Here is a 7,919-nt window from a genome sequence, read left to right as displayed (position 1 = left end):
AAGCGAAAATTTAGGACACATGTGCCTAAAAAGGTCTTCCTAACTGATCAAGTGAGTTCTATTCTCCAACACAACACCCCTCCGAAATTCAAAGATCCTGGTGCTCCCACCATCTCCTGTGTCTTAGGAAATAATTTCATTGATCGAGCACTCTTAGATCTAGGGGCAAGTGTCAACCTTTTACCTTATTCAGTTTATGAGAAGCTTAGGTTAGGTGAGTTAAAACCAACCTCAGTATTCCTTCAATTGGCTGATCGATCTGTAAAAACACCACGTGGGATAATTGAAGATGTTCTTGTCAAGGTAGATAAATTCTATTTTCCAGTAGATTTCATCGTCCTTGATATGGAACATGAACCTAATCCTAAGAAACAAATCCCTGTGATCCTTGGGCGCCCCTTTTTAGCAACAGCCAATGCGTGCATCAATTGTAGAACAGGGGTAATGAACATATCATTTGGGAACATGAAGGTAAAATTAAATGTGTTCAATGCGGCCGACCAACCCGCGAGGGAAGTTGAGTGTTTTATGATAGACAAAATAGATGACCTCATAAAAGGAGATGCAAAACTTATCTCACTGTGTCTGGCTGAAGACAATAAACTTAGCGCTTAATGGGAGGCAACCCAATTCTCTTAGATTATTTCTTAACATTGAGGACAATGTTAGGTTTAGGTTTGGGGGTATTCATCTTGATTTTCAAAAAAAAATAAAAAATAAAATAAAATAAAATAATAGTAATAATAAAAAAAATCATTTTTTTTAAAAAGAAAAAAATAAAAATAAAAATATTTTTTTAAAAAAATGTGTTTATTTCCATTTTTTATATAAAATAATAATAAAAAAAGTTGTTTATATACATTTATGCGAGAATGATAAACACACAAGGTATATAAAATCTAAAAAGCCCAATGACTTTAAGTTCTTTTTATTAAGTCTCTCTTAGGGAGTTGTAAGCTAATTAATACTTTGGAATTTCACTACACACTGGCCGACTCTTCTAAGGTCTAGGCTCGACATTATGTTGAGAGTATGGTAGCAACCTTGGACCCTGATGAATCATACTTATCTAATCCAAAAAAAAAAAAAAATCATCAATAATAATGGATTTAGTCAGGAACATCGAAAAGGGCTACCTATTGTCAAAGGTCAAGTGGGCTTGTGATGAGGACTCCGAGCATAAGTCCGTAGGGGAGTCTTGATGCCCGACACCTTATGCCAACTGGTGTGAGAGTTGTCGACTGATTGCTCGTTACACGGAGAAATCACCACAAGAGTAAAAGTGCACAATTTATATATCTTTCTTTAAAAAAAAAAAGAAAAAAAAAGGAAAAAAAATACTGTATTGACCGAAAAGACAATAGTGTGAAAGCCGTCGTTGTAAAAATTCGAGTAAACTGGAATATTACAGATAAAGCCCGTGAGGTACTAAAGTAAACATCCACAACTCTCGAAATCCTGCAGATAAAATGATTTTGAATTAGTGAACAGGTCCTTTCGACCAATCCTTGGAAACTACTAGTCTTAACAATATCTTGTTGATCCGAATCCTTAGCTTGTGTACGGTCCAGATTTCACCGAACACTCCAGTATAAATAAGTCTTACAACTCCCTAACGGAAACTTAATGACTTCAACTTGAATTGCATCTTGACCTAGGATTTGGGCTGATTTAGTAAATAAAACCGTGTGTGCTTTCAAATTTTCATCATTTATGTATCTTAAATTAGATTTTAATAAAAAAAAGAGAGTTTTTGAAATTCTTTACTAGTATGCATTTGGAATTCGATTTTCACTTCATAGATCAATTTATGTGAAAAAAAAAGAAAAAAAAAGAAATTAAGAATAACAATAATAATAAATGATTTACTGAAGTTTGTGGGTATCTTCACTGAAAATCCTCACGAGACTACAACTCGTCCACTAGGGTAACCTAGGGGTTTAAAGCCTTGTTACATATGGTAAATGTAACTGCGATGCCTGCGAAAGTGAGTTAAAATTCTTCTTTTCTAGTTTTATTTTGCTCGAGGACTAGCAAAATATAGGTTTGGGGGTGTGATAAGTGCTTAATAATCTATAATTTACTTATCTTTCCATAGCACTTATCAATGTTTTTAAACTGATAAATATATATTTTACCATAAAATTAAATAAACATGGAAATGAATTTAAAATATGGTAAGAGGTAAATAATTCTTTTCTCAAAACAGACTCTAAACTTGTCTCTCTCCTGGTTATAATCTTTCATGAAAATATATAAGGAGGAGATTGTGTTGACCCGATTTGGTAACCTGATGGAGTTGTAATCAAGCTAAGGTTATAATTAAATGGATTTTGGTCCTGATTCGACCGAAAGTTATAATTAATTATGTATGGGGCAAAGGTTTGATTAACCCTTTTTATTAGGTCACGGTCCGGTTTTTAGTCGTGTCTGGTCGAGTTCGATCTGAAGCAGCTTAGCAAGAATTAAATTTAAATGACAATGGGCTCAAGGACAAGTCAACCATCATAACCCACCTCAAACCCAAAGTCAATTCCCAACCAATTCGTTATCTGCCTTCATATAAAATTTATAATAATAATAATAACTAAATATTCACGATTCACTGTTCATATGAACAGTGTCCAGTTCAAACACTGTTTATAAGAACAGTGTTAAAAATAAATAAATAAATAAAAAAACAAAATGCCGAAAACACTGTTCATATGAACAGTGTTCGTGAAAACACTGTTCATGTGAACAGTGATAGAGAAAAAAATAAATAATACATAATAAATAAATAAAAAATAATTAAAAAAAAATTGGGAATCCACTATTTATCTTCTTCCTCCCGCAGCGCATCACGGCCGTCCATGGCGTCCTCCCATCGATCCTCCAATCAGCCCCTCCCAGCAGCCGAGATTCATGGCATCGTCTTCATCCCCGAGTATTCCGCCATCCGCCGGTGCAGCCAGCGACCACTCCTCCGCGATCCCAGCCGTCGGCATCCGTCTCTAGCGCCGTCCACGTCGTCACCCGAGATCCAACCATTCTCCCAGCGTATCACGCCACGGATCCGGCCACCTTCTTCTTCCGCTCCTCCCAGCATTGCGCCCCAACCGCTCCACGGATCACGCCGAGACCCAGCCGCTCCACGGATCTACAGCCCACAACCCAGCCTCCCATTTCTCAACGTCTTCATCCGCGATCTGCCCTCCGGTATCACGCCTCGGAATCAGCCACCCGTGATCTCTTCTCCCTTCCCAAATGAGCACTCCGGACAGCTATAAAAGGAGGAGGGTGGCCATCGGCTGGGGGGAGCTGGGTTCGAAAGAAAACAGGGGGCGCTCGGTTTTGGGGAGAGATGCTCTGTTCGGGAGAAAAGAAAAGAAAAGAAAAGGAGGGGGGAGAGAATATTTTGGGTATTTTGGAAACAGCGGTAGCGGAAGATTTTTATATGAAGATGGAAGGCCGTCCGGAAGCCATGCGCGGCTGAGCATCTAGTCTAGGGCTGGATGAAGCCCTAGCAATGTAACAGGGCATTGTAGTTCTTACTCTTTTAATCTTTTTAGAGTTTGTTTAAATTCTCATTCTCAATGAAAAATTATTTTATGATGTTTAAACCTTGAGCATGCCATTTACTATTCATGTTTGCTAAAGTAGTCTAAGATGATCCATGCCTAGGAAGATGAGATGTGCTACACCCTAGATTAGCATACTTAGGTAGACACTTCATGCTATACCGAAGATGGATCTTTCTAAAACTCTTTATGTTTTTATTTTAAAAGGCTTGTAGCCAATTTGCATGCCTCTCCAAAAGATAAAAATTAAGAACACAACCCCTAATGCAATGCTATGCGGTGGATTCCAAACCCTAGATCCCTCTACTCTGATAAACTCCAATTTGCACTCATAGATTAATTCAGTATAATTAAGTTAGCAAACTCTTCTTCTTGATTTATTTTTAAAAGAAAAATAACTTGTCTCCAATCCCTGTGGACCGACACCTGTAATCACTATCCTACAGGATACGTGCTATTGCGTGGTTTATTTTCGAAATTGAAAGAACCGATCAAGCAAGTGCTGAAGTCCATCTAACCAAGCAGTCCAAATCATGATAATCTGGACAAAAACAAAAAATTGCATCCCAGTAAAATTATAATTTATTTTAGGAAGAACCATGCTAGATGGGGTCGAACCAAGGGTGGGTACAAAAATTTGATATTTATTATTTTGCCAAATACACTGAATGTTAAACTGCTGCAATATGTAAATAAATATAATTCATAAATTTGTAAATCCATTTAGAGGCAATTAGACTGCTCCATCTGACCCCCTGACTATGATTTAAAATGATCCATGTTTTAACTCCAACAGACTAATGAACAAGGATATATGGTACGATACAAATTCGAGCCGAGATGGAAACTTTGCAACCAAAATAATACCTAAAAATACAAGATGTTGTTTGATAAATCCGACTAATGGAGTAAACAGTTTAAAGAAATCTGATACCATCTTGTCTATGGGAATAAAAGCAACAGCAAGCTTTCCCTCTATCCAAAAAATAAAAAATAAAAATAAACACAAAACCTTCCGATTGGACAAAAAATGAAAATAATAATTGTCCTAGGTGGGCTTGATCAATGATAAGTACAACATAAATCCATCTTTCATTATTTGCTGAACAAGTTTTTTTGTTTTATCTTTTTCTTTTTTTCCCTTTGTGTTTTTCTGATAATTAATAACAAGCAGATTGTTGAGCTGCTACAAGATTACGACCACAAATTGGCCGGATCTATCCATGACCTGAATGCAACCTGAGTAGACTACAAATTCCTAATCGGATTGGGGTCAAAAATTGAACTTCATTTGAAAACTAGGTCAGTTCTAGATTTTATAATTTCTAATCCAATCCTGACTCATCTTAGCTCACGTATCACTCAAGTCTAATTTGGGTCCAAAAAAAAAAAGGCTGGCTCATTCTGAAACTAACCCCTTTGTGGCCCCCTATAGTATAAAAAATATTTTTAATATAAATCTTTGAATCAAACTGTCATATGCTTTACCACGATCCAACTTATGAATGACGATAGTTGGACTCGTACACATGTTCTATTGCTCTTATGAAACTTTGCAACGAAAATACTTAAAAGGTGAAAGTAAATTTTGCATAAAAAACTACTTAATTATTGATTTGTAAAGAAAAAAAATAGATTTTTCTTTCTCATAACGGCCGACACATTAGAACTTCTTGGACAAATTTAACCTTGGATCTAAATACAAGATGGATAATATTGCACAAAAAATATTTGACTTTTCTTAATTATTGATTTTTAAAAGACAAAGATTGGACTATTCTTGCACATAAGGATGCACAATTAGAACTTTTTGGATAAGTTTAACCTTGGATCTAAATACAAGATGGATAATATACACAAATTTAAAATGCCCCATACATGTTTACCAAATACTATACATACATAATTATGTATATATTTATGTATATTTATATATGCAAGTATGTATATGCGTAAGTATGTGTGTCTATGCATATATATATATTCTTAATAATAATAATATATGTATATTCTAAATATGTGACAAATATTTGTTTACTTAGATAAAATGGACGATGGTGTTTTTTAGTAATTTGTTTTACCAAAAAGATTAAAACAATATATATTGAGAGTAGGATTCAAAAATGATTTTAGCAAATTGTTTTTTGTCAAAATGGATGGGAGGAGAAATTTTTTTAGTAATTTGCTTCGGTGAAAAATGATTAAAAAACGTTATGTTGAGAGTATGTATATATATGTAAGTATGTGTGTCAATACATATATACATATATATATTCTTAATAATAATAATATATGTATATTCTAAATATGTGACAAATATTTGTTTACTTAGATAAAATGGACGACGGTGTTTTTTAGTAATTAGTTTTACCAAAATGATTAAAACAATATATATTGAGAGTAGGATTCAAAAATGATTTTAGCAAATTGTTTTTTGTCAAAATGGATGGGAGGAGAAATTTTTTTAGTAATTTGCTTCGGTGAAAAATGATTAAAAAACGTTATGTTGAGAGTATGTATATATATGTAAGTATGTGTGTCAATACATACATACATACATACATATATATATATATATATATATATATATATATATATATATATATATATATATATATATATATTCTTAATATTAATATATATGTATATTCTAAATATGTGACAAATATTTGTTTACTTAGATAAAATGGATGTGGTGTTTTTTAGTAACTAGTTTTACCAAAAAGATTAAAACAATATATATTGAGGGTAGGATTTAAAAATGATTTTAGCAAATTGTTTTTTGTCAAAGTGGATGGGAGGAAAAATTCTTTTAGTAACTTGCTTCGGTGAAAAATGATTAAAAACAGTTATGTTGAGAGTGGGATTTGAACCCACGCCCTTTCGGACCAGAACCTTAATCTGGTGCCTTAGACCAACTCGCCCATCTCAACTGGTTATACTTAGTTTGTTTTTGAAGATGGCTCTTTGTCTGGGTCCCTTCTCAACATCAAATCTTCTATAGCTAGTGTTTTTGACCATGACATCTGCATAATAAAATAGGCGTTGTTTTTATAATTATTATTCGAGCTTCTTGTGTCTGCTGTGGCCATAACAGAAGTTTTTATAAATTGTAGTTGATAGGAATTAAAAAGTGGATACTTATACAGATACCAGTATACCACTATAACTTTATGTTTCCAGAAATCATGTTTTAGTAAATATTTTGTCAGTTTTCAGCAAATGCTTTGATTTATAGTATACTGATCTTGTACTGTCATACTGTATTTATAATTGACCAGTAGGTCATAACTTGTTTCTCTGGGATGCTGATGAATGAGTGGAGGGAGTTCAATATGTTTTACTGGAAAGTATGCCATTTTTGATCGAACAAAATAGTACCTTTGAGATTCCATTTTCATTGATACCTTTTCAGCAGATTCAAAATAGCTGCAAATTATCACCCCTTGATTAGATCAAATTACACTTTCGTATGATTTTAATCTCAATTTCCCTCATCTTAACAAGATAACAAATCGAAACTCTTTGATGAACTGCATTTGATGCACAAATGCTTCATTGATATTCTCACAAAAAAATATTTTCTTGAGAAATACAGTGGGAGTATCATCTTGAGTCAAACTTGGGATGTCTGCCTTGACGAGTGGGATGCTACCAACTGAGATAAGTTTGGTCGACAATGTTTTTCACAAAAGATGAATCATCTTGGAGGTTCTTTGTTTGGCTCTGTCTACAACATAGTCGAGGCATTTGCATGTTGGCATTTGGTGGATATAAATTAAAATTTCTGTTGATAAGCTTATGTTTAGCTCTTCTTTGCTTTATGCATAACTGGTTTGTTTCAGCCAGAAGTAGATCTTTGGCTGTCAATGGAGGATGTTAATGCATTCTATGTTGTACATAAGGGGAATATTATTTCCATTTACTGAACCTTAAGTGAATGTCAAGCTCAAGTTAGCTCTTTGGTAGGCATCTTTGATACCATTAACTTTATGGAGCTGTTATTTCTTTTTTTTGTTGTTGTTTTTTTTCATTTTCTGTTTCTTGTAGTGTAAAGCACTGTGAAGGTTTCCTTTCTTTGGTCTTTATATTCCTTGATGGGTTCAAGTGTCACTGTCCTTATATTTTGTTAAAAGATATGTTCTTTCTGGTCTTTTAAGTTTCAGCCATTGCAAGAGTTGATATGCTCCACTCATTATTCATGTTAACTTTTTGCAACCGCCACTATATTGGTCTGAGCTTATTATAGGATTAGGCATGATCAACATTTGAAAACTACAAGAAGATGATATTTATTTGAAAACTATAAGAAGATGATATTTGGAAAAAAACATATATGCTTGATGCAATGAGTTCAAA

The 7,919-nt window shown here is 33.9% G+C and overlaps 1 non-coding gene across 1 annotated transcript; it reads right to left on the bottom strand.

The window, feature by feature from the left end:
* Positions 1-6,412: 6,412 nt before the first annotated feature.
* On the bottom strand, positions 6,413-6,493 carry TRNAL-AAG. The gene has a single exon. It is a non-coding gene; the product is annotated as a tRNA-Leu (tRNA).
* Positions 6,494-7,919: the final 1,426 nt, after the last annotated feature.

The sequence above is a fragment of the Phoenix dactylifera genome, unplaced genomic scaffold (assembly GCF_009389715.1).
Source record: "Phoenix dactylifera cultivar Barhee BC4 unplaced genomic scaffold, palm_55x_up_171113_PBpolish2nd_filt_p 000613F, whole genome shotgun sequence".
Taxonomy (NCBI): Eukaryota; Viridiplantae; Streptophyta; class Magnoliopsida; order Arecales; family Arecaceae; genus Phoenix; species Phoenix dactylifera.
The sequence above is the reverse complement of the archived record's forward strand: the minus strand, read 5'-3'. Positions and strand labels throughout refer to the sequence as shown.